This window comes from Grampus griseus (genome assembly GCF_964374135.1).
Source record: "Grampus griseus genome assembly, chromosome: 20".
In the NCBI taxonomy this organism is placed as follows: domain Eukaryota; kingdom Metazoa; phylum Chordata; class Mammalia; order Artiodactyla; family Delphinidae; genus Grampus; species Grampus griseus.
Genome location: NC_139014.1, coordinates 29,286,538 through 29,305,473, shown reverse-complemented (window position 1 = coordinate 29,305,473; position 18,936 = coordinate 29,286,538). Strand labels below are relative to the sequence as shown.

Genomic DNA, 18,936 nt, shown 5'->3' with positions numbered 1-18,936 from the left:
GTCAACCCTCCAGTCGTGGAATTCCCATTCTTTGCTGGGATATCTCAGTAATGAAGGAGGCTATTCTTCAGACAATATATAACACAATGCACTCACTCAGAGACTAGACTATTTTACAGCTTTGGGTACAATAGCAATACGTATACAATCGTTCTTACTTAGAAATTATGCCCTAATCCCTAATTGAATATGGACACTCCTAAATCTCTATCTACCCATTTACTGACGAAGGGAGTCTTTTGTGTAGATGTCCAATCTCTTCCATCACATTTTTTTTTTTTTTTTTTTTTTGCGGTACGTGGGCCTCTCACTGTTGCGGCCTCTCCTGTTGCTGAGCACAGGCTCCGGACGCGCAGGCTCAGCGGCCATGGCTCACGGGCCCAGCCGCTCCGCGGCATGTGGGATCTTCCCAGACCGGGGCACGAACCCGTGTCCCCTGCATCGGCAGGCGGACTCTCAACCACTGCGCCACCAGGGAAGCCCTCTTCCATCACATTTTGATTCTCCTTATTGTTACTGCTGGAGGCGAACTTTACCTGAAGCTCTGAGGGCGCCTAAGGACTGTACTGCTCCACACAGAACCACAAAGTGAGTATGAGAGAGCTATAGTCATCATCTCATTTGACTATTAGGAGAAGGGTTTTATTTAAACTCAGAAGCAAAACAGTTAAAAGCAGAACTAATTTGGTTGAAAGGATCAGGATGAACTAGCTTCACCCCTCTCTCTTCAGAGACTTCCATTCCTGAAGCTTTCCACTGGGTTTGAAAATCATGGTTCTGGAACATTTAAAAATTGGCTGAGATGGAATTTTGTTGTAATTGGTGTGGTGCTATAGGCGAGTCTGCAGGAACTTGAAACAAAGGAGATGCCATGCACGGTTTGTCTGCGATGAATTAAGAACAAAAGGAAGTCTTCTGATCCATGGCTTTCTCCCAAAGCTATCATAGCGTAGGGTTTTAGTGTTTGGACTCTACAGTCAGACTGCATTGGATTGTTCTTTTTATGTCCTCCGTAGAAAAGTTAACTTTATTTTTTAATAGGTAATACATACACATGATACTAAATGGTAAGCCTCCCTCCCATTCCTCACCCCCAGGCTCCCAGTCCTTCTCCCAGCAGCAGCCACAGGTACCAGCTTCTTGAGCTTTCTCCTAGAGATAGTAAAGGCATATTCAAGCATACTTCTATACATTCTCTATATATTTATATTAAAAAAAATAAATGGTGGCATACTTTGTACCATAGTTCTGCCCCATGCCTTTTTCTCCCCCTGAATTCTTGGAGTTTGTTCATTCAATTCATCTATTTAACATACTTATTAAGCATTATGCTAGATTGAAATATTGTTCTCCACTCCTCATAAGAGGGTTATACATCCTGCTCTCTGCCGTGTGACTTTTGAGGCTCTTTCTGTAAAGAAGGTGAAGTATACTTCTCTTCTCTCTTGACTTTGGACTTGGCCATATGATTTTCTTTTTTTTTTTGCGGTACATGGGCCTCTCACTGTTGTGGCCTCTCCCGTTGCAGAGCACAGCCTCCGGATGCGCAGGCTCAGCGGCCATGGCTCACAGGCCCAGCCGCTCCGCGGCATGTGGGATCCTCCCGGACCGGGGCACGAACCCGGCAGGCGGACTCTCAACCACTGCGCCACCAGGGAAGCCCTTGCCCACATGATTTTCTTTGACCAGTGGATTGCAGGCCTAAGTGACAATGTGTCACTCAAAGTAGAGGCTTTAAGAGGCATTGTATGTTACCATGTACTTATACATCCGTGGTCCCTAAACAAGAAGACACTAGAAGACAACCTCAACCCAGCCTGTGACCCTCAGCCTGGAGCAGTGCCACCATAGCTACCTGACATATCCATGAGAAAAAAATAAATGTGTTTTGTGTGTATGTGTGGGTTAACCACTGATATTTTGGAATTGTTTGTTATCACAGCCAGAAGCAAACTGAGAACCCTATGTGCCCAGGTACTATTCTAGGTGCTTAGGTTCATTGGGGAACCAAACAAAGATCCTTGCCCCCATGGAGTAGCTATGTATAAACCTGCCTCTTTTTAAAGGCTGCAGAGTATTCTTTCATGCAGAGGCATTGTAATGTATTCAACCAGTCCTTTATGGATGGATTTAGGTTATTTCAAAGCATTAGTTTTAAAAGATGAAAATCATACTTCCAATATAAATGCACAGAAACTGTATATTAAAGTTTTATTTAACTCATTAATGAAGAAACCACCAGGATGACAAGTGAGTTCAAAACATAATATGCAAGTTGAAAATCGTAAAGTCAGTGGATAAAAAGAAATTCTGAAATAACTTTGCTAATTTTGGTAGATAACTGGCTAATGTCCTATAGGGTGAAAATAATAACATTTGAGGTTCTCTTCTATTGAACAGAAAAAAATAATCATCCCCCATTATCAGTTTTAGAGCGTTGTAAAATTTCTGGGCTTTAGGGCTTCCCTGGTGGCGCAGTGGTTGAGAGTCCACCTGCCGATGGAGGGGACGCGGGTTCGTGCCCCGGTCTGGAAAGATCCCACATGCCGCAGAGCGGCTGGGCCCGTGAGCCATGGCCGCTGAGCCTGCGCGTCGGGAGCCTATGCTCCGCAACGGGAGAGGCCACAACAGTGAGAGGCCCGTGTACCGCAAAAAAAAAAAAAAAAAATTTCTGGGCTTTAATCAACTGCAAAGTTACATTTCCCAGAGAGTCAGAGTTTTTGCTAATACTAACAATATTACAATATCTTTTAATATCATCTTTGTGCACATGCGTGAGTCTATCTTAAAGACAAATTCCTACAAGTGAAATTTCTGAGTATATTTTGAGAGAGGTTGTCAAATTGCCCTTCATAGAAACTGTCCCAATTTACCTTTACTGCAAACAACATATGAGTGGCTGTTCTGTCACATCTTCTCCAACACAGTGTTATTGAGCTTTTTACTACTTTCCAATCTGATAAGATAAAAATAGTACCTCATTGTAATTTTAATTTACTTTTTTTCTTGTTATAACTATAGCTGAATATTTTTTCACATCTTTACAAGTTATTTCTTTTTCCTCTACTGTGAATTGTCACTTCCTATTTTTGCCTTCAGAAGAATTAGCCCTTAGTCTGTCACATGTGTTCCAAATATTTTTTTTCACAGATTCAGACATATTTCTAATTGTAGTTCTACTATTTACTAGCTGTGTCACTTTGGGCAAGTTACTTAACCTCTCTGAACCTAAGTTACTTATCTGTAAAGTAGGGATAATAATGTAGTCCTCAATCCCATATTTGAAACGCTGGCATAGATGTGTTTTAGATTCTAGAAACTTTCAGTGCATATACTGCATATTACATAAAACACTAGGGAGTATGAGCTCTTCCGAACATTAATATTCCTCTAAGAAACATATGAACATACTAGATGAGATTAATAAAGCCTATGGATGACCTCATGTCAGCTGAAGTTTGCCATCAAATGAGCTATGTCAAATTTTTTGTTTTTTGAAAGTGGAGCATAAGAAAATCTTCTATGGTTTATTACATCAATTTAAAAATTGTGCAGGGAACTTCCCCGGTGGCAGAGTAGTTAAGAATCCGCCTGTCAATGCAGGGGACACGGGTTTGATCCCTGGCCCGGGAAGATCCCACATGCCAGGAAGCAACTAAGCCCGTGTGCCACAACTACTGAGCCTGTGCTCTAGAGCCCGTGAGCCACAACTACTGAGCCCGAGCGCCACAATTACTGAAGCCTGCGCACCTAGAGCCTGTGCTCCGCAACAAGAGAAGCCACCGCAATGCGAAGCCCGCGCACCGGAATGAAGAGTAGCCCCCGCTCGCCACGACTACAGAAAGCCCACACGCAGCAACGAAGACCCAATGCAGCCAAAAATAAAAATAAAAAAAAATTTTTTTTAATTGTGCAGAAGAGAGACATCCTCAATGGTACTGTAACTGATTATGACATATAACATATTGATTAGACAAATACTGAGACTAGCCCACATGGGAAGGACTGGAAATTAAAAGATACTCAATGAGAGTACTATTAGTAGCTTGTGAAAATAAAGAAGGAAAATACAATTCCTGTATCCTCCCAAATATTTTTTACCCTACAGATTTTAGTTATTTTATTTTTTATAAAATTATTTATTATTTATTTTTGGCTGTGTTGGGTCTTCATTGCGGTGCGGGGGCTTCTCACTGTGTGGCTTCTCTTGTTGCAGAGCATGGGCGCACCGGCTTCAGTACTGTATCACTCAGGCTCAGTAGCTGTGGCACACGGGCTTAGTTGTTTCACGGCATGTGGGATCTTCCGAGACCAGGGCTCAAACCCGTGTCCCCTGCATTGGCAGGCGGATTCTTAACCACTGCGCCACCAGGGAAGTCCCCAGATTTTAGTTATTGAATACTATTGACTTGTTATTGTTCCATATGAGCTGTGTCAAGCTTACTTTTAATTTTTAGAGCTTTTTGGATTTTGGAACTGTGGTTAAGGTATGTAGACCCACTGGTATCTTCCTCATAAGGTTGTTGTGAAGGTTGGATTAAATTAAGCAATGCATGTAAAGTGTCTGTACCAGCTCCCAGAACACAGGAAACACCACGTAAATATTATAGTTTCCATTGTTGTTTTCAGGATGGAAGTGCTAAGCCCTTACACCTCTTGTTTCTGGGCACTTTGAATTTTGCTTTGTTGGGTAGTCTGATGTTCAGATGAGTTTCCTTGTAAAAGGGATTGGGATATTTGAAGAGGAGAGGAGAGAAGCATTTGTCCTCTTTGATGGTGTAGAAGAAAGAGAATGAATGGGATTTGAAGCCAGATAGATTAGGGTTCAAATTCCATAGGATCAGCTTCTTTAAAAAATGGGGGAAAATACCTATCTTGCAGGTTGCTTTGAGGATTAAATATAACAAGATAGAATAGAAACTGCTCTGTCCACAACATGTGCTCAATAAATTAGAGCAGCTGTTTTGTTCAGAGTGTGTTCAGGAGGGCTGATGTATAACCCTTACCCACTTACAGTCTGAAAGGCACATAATCAGCCACTTTCATGACTGAAAGTGAGGAACTTGGACAAGGATCAGAGAAAGCATTTATTGTACATAAAGAAACAAAGCACTGTTGCCATGATGTGTCTGCAGGAAAATGGCACCAGGCCCTCCTCTGTGATGTAACGTCATGGGACTTTCCTTGTGGGGGGAGATGGGAGTGAAGCCTGGGAGGAGCAACTCCCCCTCCCCAGACAGGCAGAGGGGAATGTTTTCCCAGGTGGTATGGTAGTGTGACAGCCTGTAGCCTTTAGCATTCAGGAAGTTTCCATTGTGCTGTGATTTTAAAATGTAGGCAGCTCCTTTCATTATAGAATATCCTAAAGTTTCAGGTTAATCTTTTCATACTATGAAGTAAGACTGTTATCTGTTAATCAGTAGACTCTGAGGACAGAACCTATCCATTCCTGCTTGGATCCCTACTGGATTCAAATCAAATATAAACCTGGAGGGAGGGCCTGCCATGTGCCAGGTGCTAAACATACAAAGACGATCTGATAAGGTTGCAGCCCAGGAGGAACTGGCAGAGAGAATGGATAACTGAGAACCCTTACTAAGGAGTGTAGAGTGCTGAGTGATGTAATAGAGTTGTGAATACAGTGCTATGGAAGGTATTGAGAAGAGAAAGATTAGTTTTTCTAGAGAGGTTAGGGGAAACTCTTCCAGAAAAGTGACACTTGATCTGATCTTTGGATTGAGTCATCAAGCAAAAGGCTTTGAGATGGAATGAGGAAAGAGCAAAGACGGAAAGGAGATATAGGGAAGTGAAAGAAACTGCAGGAGATGGTGTAGGAGGTGATGCACATATTCATTCATTTGTTCAGTTATTTATTCAACAAGTATTGGTTGAGTGCCAGAAACTGTTGCTGGCACTGGGGATACAACAGGAAGCAAGACAGACAAAGTCCCGGACGCTCTCATGGAGTTTACACTTCAGAGGTGGGTGAGACAGAAAACAAATAAAAACACGAAGAAAGTAATTTCAGGGAGAGATATGTGTTATGCAAAGTTGCGGGACTTCCCTGGCAGTGCAGTGGTTAAGAATCCGCCTGCCAGTGCAGGGGACACAGGTTCGAGCCCTGGTCTGGGAGGATCCCACATGCCGCGGACAAACTAAGCCCGTGCGCCACAACTACTGAGACTGCAAGCCACAACTACTGAATCCGGCGCCCCAGAGCCCATGCTCCGCAACAAGAGAAGCCATGGCAGTGAGAAGCCAGCTCACCACAACTAGAGAAAGCCCGCACGCAGCAACGAAGACCCAATGCAGCCAAAAATAAATAAATAAAATTTAAAAAGAAAAAAGAAAGAAAAGTTGGGAGTAGGTAGAATAGAGGGTACCCTGGGGGGCATGTAAGTATCGGGGGGGCCTCTATGGAGGAAATGTTTGACCTGAAAACCAAGCGGTGAGGAGGCAGCCTTCTGGAGACAGTGTTCTAGGTGGATGGGACAGCAAATACAAACACTATAACAAGACCAGGCCCAGCGTATTTGAGGAACAGAAAGGTGGCCAGCTTGACTGGAGCAGCATGAGCAAAGGAGCAACAGGGAAAGACCAGAGAGGTTGGCTTAGTAGGGCCCTGTGGCCATCGTAAGGAGTTTGTTTTGAGGAACTACCATCTGGCGGCTGTGTAGAGACTGGAAGCAGGGAGGTGAGTTGGCAGGCTGTTGCAACATCTAGGCAAGAGGTGTTGGTGGCTCTGACCAGGGTGGTAGCAGCAGAGACAGACGTGTTCAGAGCAAATATGTATTTCTGAAGTAGAGCTGACAGGACCTGCTGATGCACTGGTGGTGGGGGTTGAGGGAAAGGAGGATGGAATCATGTCAAATGCTATGAGAAGTTAAGATGAGCACATAAAAGTGACCTTTTCACGGTAGTAGTGATGTCAATGTGGCAACAGTAGGAATGTGGGATTGGAGAAAGGGGATGCTGGAAAATAATTGCTGGGAAGGCTTTGGCAATGAATGAATTTGGCCACACACAGAGGAGACAAGGGTCCTGGGCCACTGACAAAGCCAAGCTGATATCCTGTCTGCGAGGCTAGGAACTTCTCAAACTTTTACTGCTAGGGGGAAAAAAAAAGCCCTCTGGCTACATTTGAACAAATTTACTTACTTCTCTCCCTATATTTTTTCCACCTCATTTTTGCCCTACGGGATAAATATCTGTCAGTTCTCACACACTCTCCCTAGGCCTCAGGGTCTCTCCTCTTGGTAGATTCTTCAGAAAACTACCATCCAAGCCAAGCAGGAAGTTCTGCACAGAATAGGCACTGAGTAAATGTGTACTGAGGGGCCATTCGAGGTGCTTTCAGAGAGGAAGAGAAGTTGCTTCTCCTACTTTGTTTCACTTCTACCTTCTGGCCTAACAACTCACAGTGCTTGGCTCTTCTGCCTGGGAGGAGGCACCATCAACCTTAGTACACCCTTTTTTTGGTTGGTTGCCGGCTGGTTCTATTGTCTCCAGGTCTTGCAAGTCCCGCTGCCTCTTCCAGTTCCCTGCATACACACGGCAGGCCTGCAGGGGTCCTCACATCTCTCTCTTGAACCACCCCACCAGGCTTGTCCTCCTTAGCTCACATTATCTTTTATTTAAACAGAAAACGGTAGCCACCAATCTTGTTACATAACATACCAATATCCTAGGGTGTTAAACTAATGCAACATCTACTGTTGGGGAGTGGTGATCTGGCAACATGAATATTCACTAGGAGAATATTGCTGAAACATTGTAACGAGTTTGACTTTCTGGCCCTGATTAGATTTTGGAGAGGTAAGGGACTTTAGAGATCATCCTATTTCAATTTTCTTTGTTTTAAACTGTGGAAACCAAGGCCTAGAGAGACAAAGAAATTTGCCCAAGAGGCAGATGAGCGCAGAAATCAAACTCTAAAGAATCCACCACCTCTTCATAGATTAAGTATTAAACGTTTCTTGTTCATGATTCTTTCTCACCTGAAAAGCATTTTAAAAAAATCTGTTTTAAACTTTCCAACTTTGTCAACTGTGAACAGTGACAAGGTGTTCTTGCTTACACTGAAACTGCTTACACTGAGACTGATACATGTGTATGATACCGATTTTTTGAGGTATTTTTTGTTGCTTTTACTATCGTTTTATTAACATTAGGACTGGATTCACATCCAACCATGCAAGGTATATTAACTGAATACAATTTGAATGCAAAATATATTAACTGAATCAAATATCTATCTATTTATCTATCTCTGACTAGGGATCAAACCCATGCCCCCTGCACTAGGAGCGCAGTCTTAACCCCTGGACCGTCTGGGAAGTCCCTGAATCAAATATATTTTAAAGACTGCCAGGTGGCGTTGCGGTGAAGTTTGAGCCACCTGGGGATCTACCCCGTACCATTCTCCATTTATGTGCAAACCAGTGGGGAAGAGGGCTGAAGTCAGCAGCACCCCCAGAAGCATCTCGCATTCTGACAGCAGCTCAATAAAACATCGCATTTCCTACTGCTCTCTGAGGAACTGCAGAACTAACAGTGGCCAACTGAAAAGGCTGGGTTGCTCTCTGCCCCTGATCCCTGGCAGCATTCTTTCTCAAACTGACCTTTTTCTTGCTGGGAGACTGCCCCACTCCACCCACCTGGTGCCTCCCTAGATTTCCTGACTGCCCTGGGCTTATTTTTTTAACCTTCTCTTCCTTGAAAAGCACCACTCCACTGACCCAGAACGTGGGCGCCTCCCCTATGATCACTGACCATCCTACTCTCCGGGGCGTACCATTTCTCTTTAAAAGCCTTGGAAAATCAGCAGCAGTTGGGGGCTAGGTACCTTCCAATTCCTGTAATGCCTCGTTCCTACTTTTAATTCGCCAAATTTGAGAGAGCAGAGAGAAAAGGGGAAATGCCTTGCTTCTGAGTAGGTCCTGGCTGGGCCCCGTCGGGCTGGCACTGTCTTATTTAATTCAACTGCCCCGGTTCCCAAGAGCTTCCTCAGGTAACTTAGCCTCTGAGTTAGGGATACCTACGGTGGGAGGAGGGAGTTAGAGAGTAGAAGAAGCACTATAAAGCTTCCCCTCTCCCTACCCCGGGTTCTGGAAATTCCAGCCTTGAAGCGGGCACAAACTCCAAACCCAAATAGACGGCCTCCTCCCGAGCGCCGAGAGCCTACCCATCCTCATCACCCTTTCTCCCTCTTCCTCCGGCCAGTTGCCCTGCTTGGCCAGGCTCCGCTGGCTGAGCCTCATAGGGCCTGGCCGGGCACTCGCCACACTCCCCTCACCCAAGCCCTGCCAGGGCCGAGAGGTGGGGGGTGGGAGGTAGGGGAAGCAGGGGGCGGAGTTCCGTCCTTCGCTGATTGGCTCAAGACGGATGGGCTGCGGCCGGGCCCAGCCAACCCGCGGCGTGTTGCTATGTGCTGAGCCGAGGGGATAGGCGCGGGGGCGCGTCCGTCACCAGGCAGCCCCCGGCCCCGACTCGGAGGGATGCGGAGTGGCGGCGGCGGCAGTGGCGGAGACTGTGGCTTTAAGAGCGCGCCCAGAGCCCGGGATCCGGCCGGGCGGTCCTTTGCTGCTGCGCACCCCCGCGGAGCCAAGCTCAGAGCTGGCCGGACCGGGCTGCCTGCTGCCCGGTAAGCAGACGCGAGCACTGAGCGAGCCGGGCGTGCGTGGGCGTGGGGCGCGCTGTCAGCGCGGGCGCCCGACCCCCCATCACTGGGCGCAGGTCCCGTGGTCCCTGCGGCCCGGCTCCCCCGGAGCGCGCGGCACCCTCTGCCCAGCGCGGCCGAGGCGGGGTCCGGTGGGGGGGTCACCCTGGGGGCCGCGGGCACAGGGGGCGGGGAGCGGGCCGCCGGGGCCACGTGACCGGTTTGTTTACAAACACTGCCGGGGCCTTGGCGGCGGCCCGCGGTAGGAGCCGAGAAGGCATGGGTTCCCAGGTCGGGGGCCCGGGACCTGTGCGAGGAGCGGGGCTAGTAGGGCGCGCGCGGTTTGGCGGGGCGGTAGGGGGGTGACCTGGAGACCTGGTCGCTGCTTCTTCCTGAGCATAGTTCCCGCGGGTTCGGAGTCTGTGGGGGGCAGGGTGGGAGCTTCGGGCGTTTTCGGTCCCCGGTGTCGCTGGGTGTCCGCTGGAGACACTGGGTCCGGGGGCGCCGCCCTCGGTGCCCCCGCCTTTGGGGGACTGGCTGCCCTCAAGACTCCGAGGAGCGCTTGGCCGGCCCTGGGCCGAGGTAACCGCAGCCGAGTTCCTGCCTGGCCGCTTCCCGGCGCCTCCCCAGTGCCCTTGCCAAAGGGGTGGGCGCGAGTTCACTCCTGCCCGACGGAATTAAGGGGCCTCTCCAGCGAGTACCTTTCGGGAACTTGCGCTGAGGGGCAGCGCCGATCTCTCACTGCTTCCAGTTCACCCTCGGCCGCTGACTTCCTCTGGATGTCTTTACCCAAGTGGTGGCTTTTCTCTAGTTGGCGGGTGGGGGGAACCACCTGTTCTTTTGGACCCAGCCCAGGAGACTGCCACCTCTGACTTCACTCTCAGCTTACGAGAGCTTACAAAGCCAAGTGAGTGAGTGTCCTCCGTTTATTTCTGTTATGTAGCTGACCCTCCCGCAGTCCCGCGGCTGTGAATGGCACGGGAAAATGCTCCTGGGCTTCGCTGGGTTTTTTGCTCTCTGGCCTCCTTGTCAGTTTGCTCTCCTGGGGTCTTGAGGCTCTTTTCAGTAAGTCCTTGCTTCTGGTGAGTCTGAAAGCTAACAACACAGCTAGCTACCATCTTTTCCCCCTTGCCCTTCCTCCCATGTTCCTCTCTTCTGGTCAGGCAAGATGTGCAAGATGGGACTCCCTGTCCTAGAGCATTGGGCAAGAAGGGAAGCTGTCTGATTGCGTGTGCCCCACTTGCTCCCAGAACATTAGCCATGCATGGAACCTAGGGAACTGAGAGGTTACGCGACTTGTCCAAGGCAACTCATGTCGCTGGTGCTGGGGTGAGACTTGACCATTCACCCTTTCCTGACTTTCCTTTGACCTCGTCACTGCCACAGGACTGCAAAGATGAGTTGAACCTGACTTCTGTCTATCCCTTATACTGAGACTGAGCCTCCTCTGACCCCCCATTCCCCCCCATGGGGAACATTTTAATTCCTCTAAACTGTGACAGTGAGTGGCTACAGGTTCTTTACCAAGGAACAGGTCCAGCCTGAGGAGAGTTGTGCAAATTTCTCTTTGGCACCTTTCCTTATCCCCAGCTCCATGATAAGGGTCTCAGGCAGGAGCAGAGTGTGGGCCTTGGGCTCATCCCCCTCCTTAGTTTGGCTTTGCCTTATCAGTTTAGGATTTGATAACAGCCTTTCTGTCTTGATATCTTGTGCTTGAACTAAACTCCAGAAGCTTGGAATTAGGGGTGGAAAATGAAAATAAACGCATGTGCAAGAATATTGTTTTCCTTTTTCCCTCTAGGATAGTGGTTTTCAAACTCTGAGTGGGATCCACAGTGAGGAATACATTTTACATCCCTGCACAGAGGTCCACAAGTGCATAAGTTCCCAGAAACAATAATTGCCCTGACTACCTGCAGTGTGTTCTATTTATAATTTTTTCCTACTTACTTAAAAAAAAAAAATCAACTGCTGGTCATGACTCATTTATTTGGTTTCTTGACCAAACGGGTCACGGCCCACAGTTTAAGAAACATTGCTGTAGAGCAGAGGTCCTCAAACTTAAATCTGCATAAAGATGACCCAGGTAGTGTTTAAAAATGCAGTATGTAAGTCCAGTCTGGAGATGTTTATTCTCAGTGGGGCACATTTTTAATAAATGGGCCATGAGGTTGTGAGACAGGTGGTTGATAAGAAACCCTGAACTAGTGGGAATTGGGGGCAATGTACAATGAAAGACATTAACTTAGATAAGAAGAATGCAAAGCCTTAGTCAGATATGTGAGCCATACTCTATGCAAACCCAGGATCCCTCATCTGTCACACTAGCCCAGGCTAGTCTAAGGGTATAGTGTTGTTTGATTTCAGCTGTCATGAGGCATTGGCCCTAAGAGATAGCCCCCCTTCCCTCCCCACATCCCTGCACTCCAGCCCACTTGAGGGCTGCTGTTCATGGTTCTGTACCACTGGATGTTTCTAGGTGTGTGGGGTTGGGGTCATGAGTAGTGCTGTTGAGCCTGCTGTATTATTCACAGATTTATGTGAATTTTCACTATTTTAATGACTTTAATGGTTTTGAGTCAATGACACAGTCATTGCGCCTGGGACATGAACAGTTTGGGCAGCAGAAAAGGTTGATTTTAATATCTGTGTATTCCAGGCTGTGTAATCTAGGAGAAGGGCAGACTGGTGATTTTATTTTTGTTAGGCATGGGGAGGGGAGCCAGGGGCTTGTCTGTCAACAGTTAATAAGAAGAGGTGCAAGTTTCCCCAACCCCTTGCCTGCCTCAGCCCTGGTTCTTTCCTGTGTAACAGCTCAGCTCCTGTGTGCAGGTGGATCTTGTTAGTATTCTGGTTTCTGATGCTGTTACCTCTGTCTCTACTTTCAAGCATAAACATACACACACCTGATGCTTCCACATGTTGTATGTTTCCCTCTTATTGTGTCCAAACATGTTGGTAAAAGAAATTTCCTTGAATTTATCAAAGCTACAATTTAGCTTCAAAGAGAACTTTAAATTATCCAAATTCAAATTCAACTGTGGTCCTTCCTGCCAAGGGTATGCCTTATATGGGAACACTAACTGTAGGATTGTTGAAATTAACTTTAATAATGTTCAGTTTGGTCAAGCAGCTCACATTAACGTTTAGTTTTGAGCCTATGGAAAAAAAGGAAACAACAAAAGGATGGCATATCCTAGGATAGGAAAAGCAGGTGGGATTCAAATTGAGGTCTGGATCAATTTTCTTTGTAAATTATCTTGGCATTTCCCTAGGGTCTGTCAACCAAACCACTAGTTGCTCTGACAGTTGCATTCCCTTAGCATGATGGGGGGGTATAAAGCTCTGGAAAAGGAAGTGTTCTTTTGAATTTTAGCATCCAATGATGGAAAGCCAGGGCCTACAGGCTAAAGGGATTCTGTTAAGAGTTTAGTGATATTATCCCTAACAAAAGGTGATACTGCACCTGCCTGAATTTCCCTGGGAGCTGTAAATACAGCACTGGAGGTTTATAAAGTAAATAGGATTATGCCACTCCCATGTTTACAACTTTCACATTGCCCTTCAGAAATAATCCACCCCCTTTCCCTGTAGGCATTGCAGACCTCTCCCCCGTCCCATCCCAACTTCTCCCCCCCCCCCCGCCCCCCCAGCTCCTACCAGCCCTCACCTGGTCCATTCTGCTTCAGTCCAGCTCCAACTGCACTAGCCTTCCTGAGATTTCTAAAACAAGTAAAGTTTGTTTTTGTCCTTGGGCCTTTCTACTGGTAGTCACTGGTCTCCAAATTTTTGCATGATTGGCTTCCTACACTTGGGTCTCAGAGAGCCCCTCCCTGACCTGTTATCTAGAACAGTCCTCCATCCCTGCCCCTCAGCCCTTCTTAATCCCCTTAATTTTTTTTTTTTTCCAAAGCACTTTAATACCATCTGGAAATGCACTGTCTACTTGATGGCTGGATTGGAAGCCCCTCTGTCTTGCTCACTGCTGACAGTGCCTAGCAGGGAGTAGCACAGGATAAATATCTAATTGTTGGTGGAATGAATGAATGACCAAGAGAGCCAAGGTTTAGAGTCTTTAAGAGTAAGAAATAATACTTATTATCAAGAGAAGAGGAGGAAAAGAAGTTTACTCTCTTTTCCTCGGAATTCCTTGGAATTCCTTTCTTTTGAGATTTCTGCTTTTCACAATATTTTTCATCCTTTTATTTTTTTTATGGGTTGCCAAAGTCTCTAAAAGCTCCATTGTTATTTTTTTGTTGTTAATAACTCTTGCCTCCCCTACAAGCCTTATTCTAGGCTTCACTGTTCTGACAAACAAGCATTTCTATCAGTAATCACATTTCATTAATACTAGGCACTATAAGTAGAGCTAAGAGCCTTGGCTTTGGAACCAGAAAGATCTGAATAATTAGCTCTGTGACCTAGGACAATTTGCTAAAATTCTCTACATCTCTGTTCCTTATTTGTAAAATGGGACTAATAATAGTTACTATCATACAGGATTGATGGGAAGATTCAATGAGAGAATGCACGGGAACCCAGACACAGAGCCTGGCACATAAGCTCTTGGTATTAGCTATTAATAACAAGACTAATATTAATAGTCAGATTCCCTCTCTCACTGGCAGGAATTCCCTATCCATTGATTTGGGAGTGGGCAGTAAGAGGGGGAAAACTCCCAAATTTTAAATTAGTGTAAGTAAATGAAGACCAAAAATGTCACTTAGATTTATCAGAACTGGAATGGAATTTAGAAGTCATCTAATTGCACACTGCTACCCAACTCTTAATAAACATCCATGTGGAAGAAGTAATATTTATAGAAGTGTTTGGAAGAATATGTTGTCTACCTGGTCTTAGTTTTATCCTTGAATTAAGCCGGGCCAACTGAAAGCTGCATACTTGGGCCATGTTACCTCAGCCTCTCCAGAATTGTTTTCACTGAGATGAACTTGGGTGTCCTGCCCTTTGCTTTATGGAGGGACGCTGCCCAAAATAGCTTTATATAACTTGCTACTACATTTCTTATAAGAATTTATATTGTTGAAGACTTAAGCTACAACTGCACTTAATGTCTCTGTTAAGTTAATCAGAGAAATTGCTTTCAGAACCCAGTGCTAGGAAAAGCTTTGCCTCTCCCAAGGAACTGGCATGATTTTTCTTTGTGGACAATTGGATATAACTGATCATGTTTCTCTTTTTTGCTTTGGCTGCCAGGAAGCAGAGAAACAAATTTGTGGCTTGACTTTAGTAACTGTCGGGCCCTGCATCCCAATTTTTTCCAGTGTTAACCCTATAATTTTATTTTCTTTGCTTTCAAGTTAATGGTTTATAACTCTATTGATTAGATATATGCTGGACTGGGTATTAAAATCCACTTTAGGTGTTACATTTTAGAGATATAGACATTGAGGCCCAAACAGGCAAAAAGGACTTGCTTAGGACAGAACTAATTTGGGCAAAGTACAGACTGTAAATCATATCTTTTATTTCTCAGGTCCAAGGCTCTTACTACTCCTGTACATTCTGGAAAAGTACAAACTTCTGACTTAAACTCTAAATTACCCATAATGTCTCAATACTAGGCAAAGCCTTCCTTCCCTCTGTGATGGGACAAAGCAACATCTGCCAATGAGTTGTGGCACTGCCACTCTGATTCCTGTTTCCTGGCTGGGTCAGCAGCACTGAGCTCTCCTGTCTCCTGAGTTGCAGGGCAGTCAGCCCTCCCCCATGGTCTTGAGAATGTAGTATGTCCAGACTTAGTGGGTTTTATGTGAAATTAGCTTGCCTGCTCAGAATGAAATTAGCCTCTAGTGTCTGGAGTTCCCTCGGCTATTTCTTGCCATGAAAGGAAGGCTTGATATCCAGATGGCATATGGATGCCACTGAGGCTCAAACAGGATCTGCCGGGTGTGAACAGTGGTTGAGTTTGGTTGGGCAGAAGAAAGTGGTTTTATTCTATCTGATATGAAATTTAGTTATAGGAAATATTGACCTGCCTAATGATTTGTTTTGTTTTCCCATGGTGTTCTGGGTGGGAGTACCTGGGGCAAGAGAGCATAGGCTTGGAACATATCCTGCCTGAGGAAAATTTTGATTCCTATTTTGAGATAGAGAAGAGGAACCTCTGGCCTGGGGCTGAAACTCAATCTTTTATTTTGTTTTATTTTATTTTCCTGGGTATTCATCATTCAACAGATAATTAGACCTTTGGGAGAAAAAGGTAAGTCATAATATGGCCCCTGCCCCTAAGAGCATATCCTCAAATAGGAGTGATTAAGACATCTATGTCAGTAACCAGAGTACAAGGTAGAAAGGGTTTAAGTTCATTACAGAGATACAGAAAGAAGGGTAGGCATTTTGGAGATGTGGCTGGGAAGAATGAAGAGGATTTAAACATGCAGAAACACGCCAGGGGAAACAGTGTGTGCAAAGGCACCGAGGTAATGACGTGACAGGTAATGTATGAGGAATGCTCAGGAGGCATATGAGATGCAGGAAGGAGATATTGCTTGGGCTACCATTGCTACAGTTTAGAGGAGCTCCATAGATGTGGACCGTGACTTAACATTTGCAGTAGAACTCTGGAGGATGAAGGCTAGCTGATATAGATAATAGGCATCCTCAAAAGTGAGACTAGGGCTTCGCTGGTGGCACAGAGGTTGAGAGTCTGCCTGCCGCTGCAGGGGATGTGGGTTCGTGCCCCGGTCCGGGAGGATCCCACATGCCGCGGAGCAGCTGGGTGCATGAGCCATGGCCGCTGAGCCTGCGCGTCCGGAGCCTGTGCTCTGCAACGGGAGAGGCCACAGCAGTGAGAGGCCTGCGTACCGCAAAAAAAAAAGTGAGACTATCCCTAGGGATTCTCAAACCTGGTTGCCTTAAGAATTCCTGGCCCAGCCAAAAGCCTATAAAATCAGAATTTAATACCTACACTTCCCCCACCCCAATTTCCCAGGTTTTCCTAATGCAGACCACCCCACACACGTCTGAGGTCTGGAAATCACTAAGGTAGTTGCTCTCCCTGGCAGATACCAACTACTAAACATCCTTAACCTTTGGCCTCCTTTCCCTTAGTTTCTATTTTTGCCTCTTCCTTTTCTTCTTTTGTTTGTATGTTCCTGTGTGTCATCCATTATGTTTGTTTTCCCTTTATCTCTTCTTTTATCACCATTTTGGTCTTTGTCTGTTGGGGGTCCCTACCTAAGGTGACCCACCACCAAATGGACCATAAAGTAGAAATGAATTCTCTTTCAGCATTTGCTGTGCTAATGGTATAAACATGTGTATTATGTAAATATAAATTAGATAGGGCTTTTGGTTAGTTTTGCTTACATGATTCTTAATTTGTTTTATTTAGGATTGGAGGGAAGAAGTATCCCGCACATGCCTGCAGCCTTAAAGCTAAATATCCCATTAGCATGAAGAGATGATAAGAACTGAAAACTAGCTTTTTCTTGTGCCTAATCTGTTGTCCCACCTTCTGATTCAGGTTATTCCCTTCCCTTATTTGTTTTCTCAGGTTTCTGCAATTACAAGTTGATGCATTGAGCCAACCCTGACAGCCTGAAGATGTTTTAAGAGAACTTGACATCTTTGTTTTGCATTGTAATTAATTGACTTAGACTCTCCCTCTGGGAGATAGTCTGCTCCTTTTAGAGGGCTCAAGTACCAAGGATGCACATCTTCAGACCCCCCTCTGTCATGTCTTGGTTGAAGGATCCCCTGGGGGGTGGAGGTTGAGGGGGGCTGTTCCCAGGATCCCAGTTATGGTACTTTCTAGTAGAGTGACCTTGGGCAAATTGCTTAACTTCTCTTGAGCTTTTTCCTCATCTTTCAAATAGGAGTAATCATCATAATGCCTGCCTCTCTGGGTTGTTGTGAGGACTGAGATAATGCATATCAAGTACTTGGCCCCTTATGGGCCCATAGTACGAAATTAATAAATTGTAGAGTCCTGGAGGCTTACTGACAGTTGCTGAAGGGCCTCAGATGACTCTCCCTATCTCCTCCCCTCCTTTCCCACCCTCCTTCAACCAACACTTTCTGAGCTCTTGGTGCCAGTGGGGCTTTGGGCTAGCTATGATGGGTGATTAACCAGACATGGTCTCTGGATGTGGTCAGGAACAGCACACAGCCTAGTGGGAAGATTGACCCATAAACTACTAGCTTTGTGGAGGTTTCTAAATTATATGAAAAAGCTGCACTGGCAATGTGCATGGCTCCCCTTAGTGTGCCAGGCCTGAAAGGAAAAGAAGCTGTCTTTCTTATTAAAATCTATCTCCCATTCCCATAATAGGAGAAATCCAGAAATTTGCTCTAGAATCAGTCTGTCTTCCCCACCCTATTCATTTTCCGCTGCTTCAATAAATGGCAACGCTAGATGACAGTTTAATTCTTAGAACAAAATGCATCCATCTTTGGGTTGGTGATGGCTGGGACTTTGGACATACAATAGGCATCCTTTTGAAAGTGCCTCTGCCCTTTTTTTCTCTTGAGTTTTAAGTTCAATTTCCAAATTCCAGTCGTGGAAAGGCAGGGAGCCCAGCCACAGATGTGAGAGTCTAGAGTTTTGGATTTATTTGAAATGGGAGATTAAAGTGAGAAAGCCAAAGGCATGCTGACAGCTGAACAATAGAAATTTATTGGCAGATTTGGGATGGATGGTTTGTAATTAATTGAGGCCCCAGCTGTGCCCTCGGGGAGCAGCAGTTAAAGAGAAATCAAGGTCACACAGTGCCCATATTCCGAAAGACATTCATTTAGTCAGTAAATAATATTGGATATTTGAGTGTGTGGGACACAGATGACAATCAAATAATCATCTCAATAAAACTACAACTGTGAAAAGTGCTATGCCTCTGGAATCGGGGGCCTGACTTAGTGGGTGTTGGAGGAGGCTAAAGGGAGGGTTCCCTGGTGAAGTAGCCTGAAGACTGGCCATCTCTTACTCTGCTTTTCAAGACGTTGTTTTCTTGATAGATCTTCTAAATGTCTGTTTTTACATTACAGTTCAAGTGTAGCCTTGTCTGGGGACAGAGGAGTGGACCCAATCTCTCTTTGGGTCCGAGATCATGGGAAGAAAGTATTCGCTTTGTGTTGACCAGGATTATCATCTCTGACCATGGCCAAATACAAAGTGCAGGACTGATGCCGAGGGCGGCAGTCTCTGGGAGCTGCAGAAAAGGGTGGATCTGGTTTCTCTGAAATGTGGAGCAGAGGCAGGACGGAGGGACCCCTTCCCTCTTAGCCTGCACCAAGTCTACCACTGCGTTTTCCCT

General features: G+C 45.8%; 1 protein-coding gene and 1 long non-coding RNA gene across 3 annotated transcripts in view; one reads left to right on the top strand and one right to left on the bottom strand.

The window, feature by feature from the left end:
- LOC309838556 overlaps positions 1-10,438 on the bottom strand; it is a 57,159-nt gene extending 46,721 nt beyond the window's left edge. Inside the window, exon 1 of the long non-coding RNA XR_014298362.1 lies at positions 10,360-10,438. This is a non-coding gene — a long non-coding RNA (uncharacterized lncRNA). The remainder of the gene's footprint in view (positions 1-10,359) is intronic.
- Positions 9,490-18,936, top strand: part of YPEL2 (yippee like 2) — a 62,905-nt gene continuing 53,458 nt past the window's right edge. For both annotated transcript variants that reach the window (XM_082679695.1, XM_082679696.1), the window contains exon 1: positions 9,490-9,643. The gene's annotated coding sequence lies outside the window, so the exon portion shown is untranslated. The remainder of the gene's footprint in view (positions 9,644-18,936) is intronic.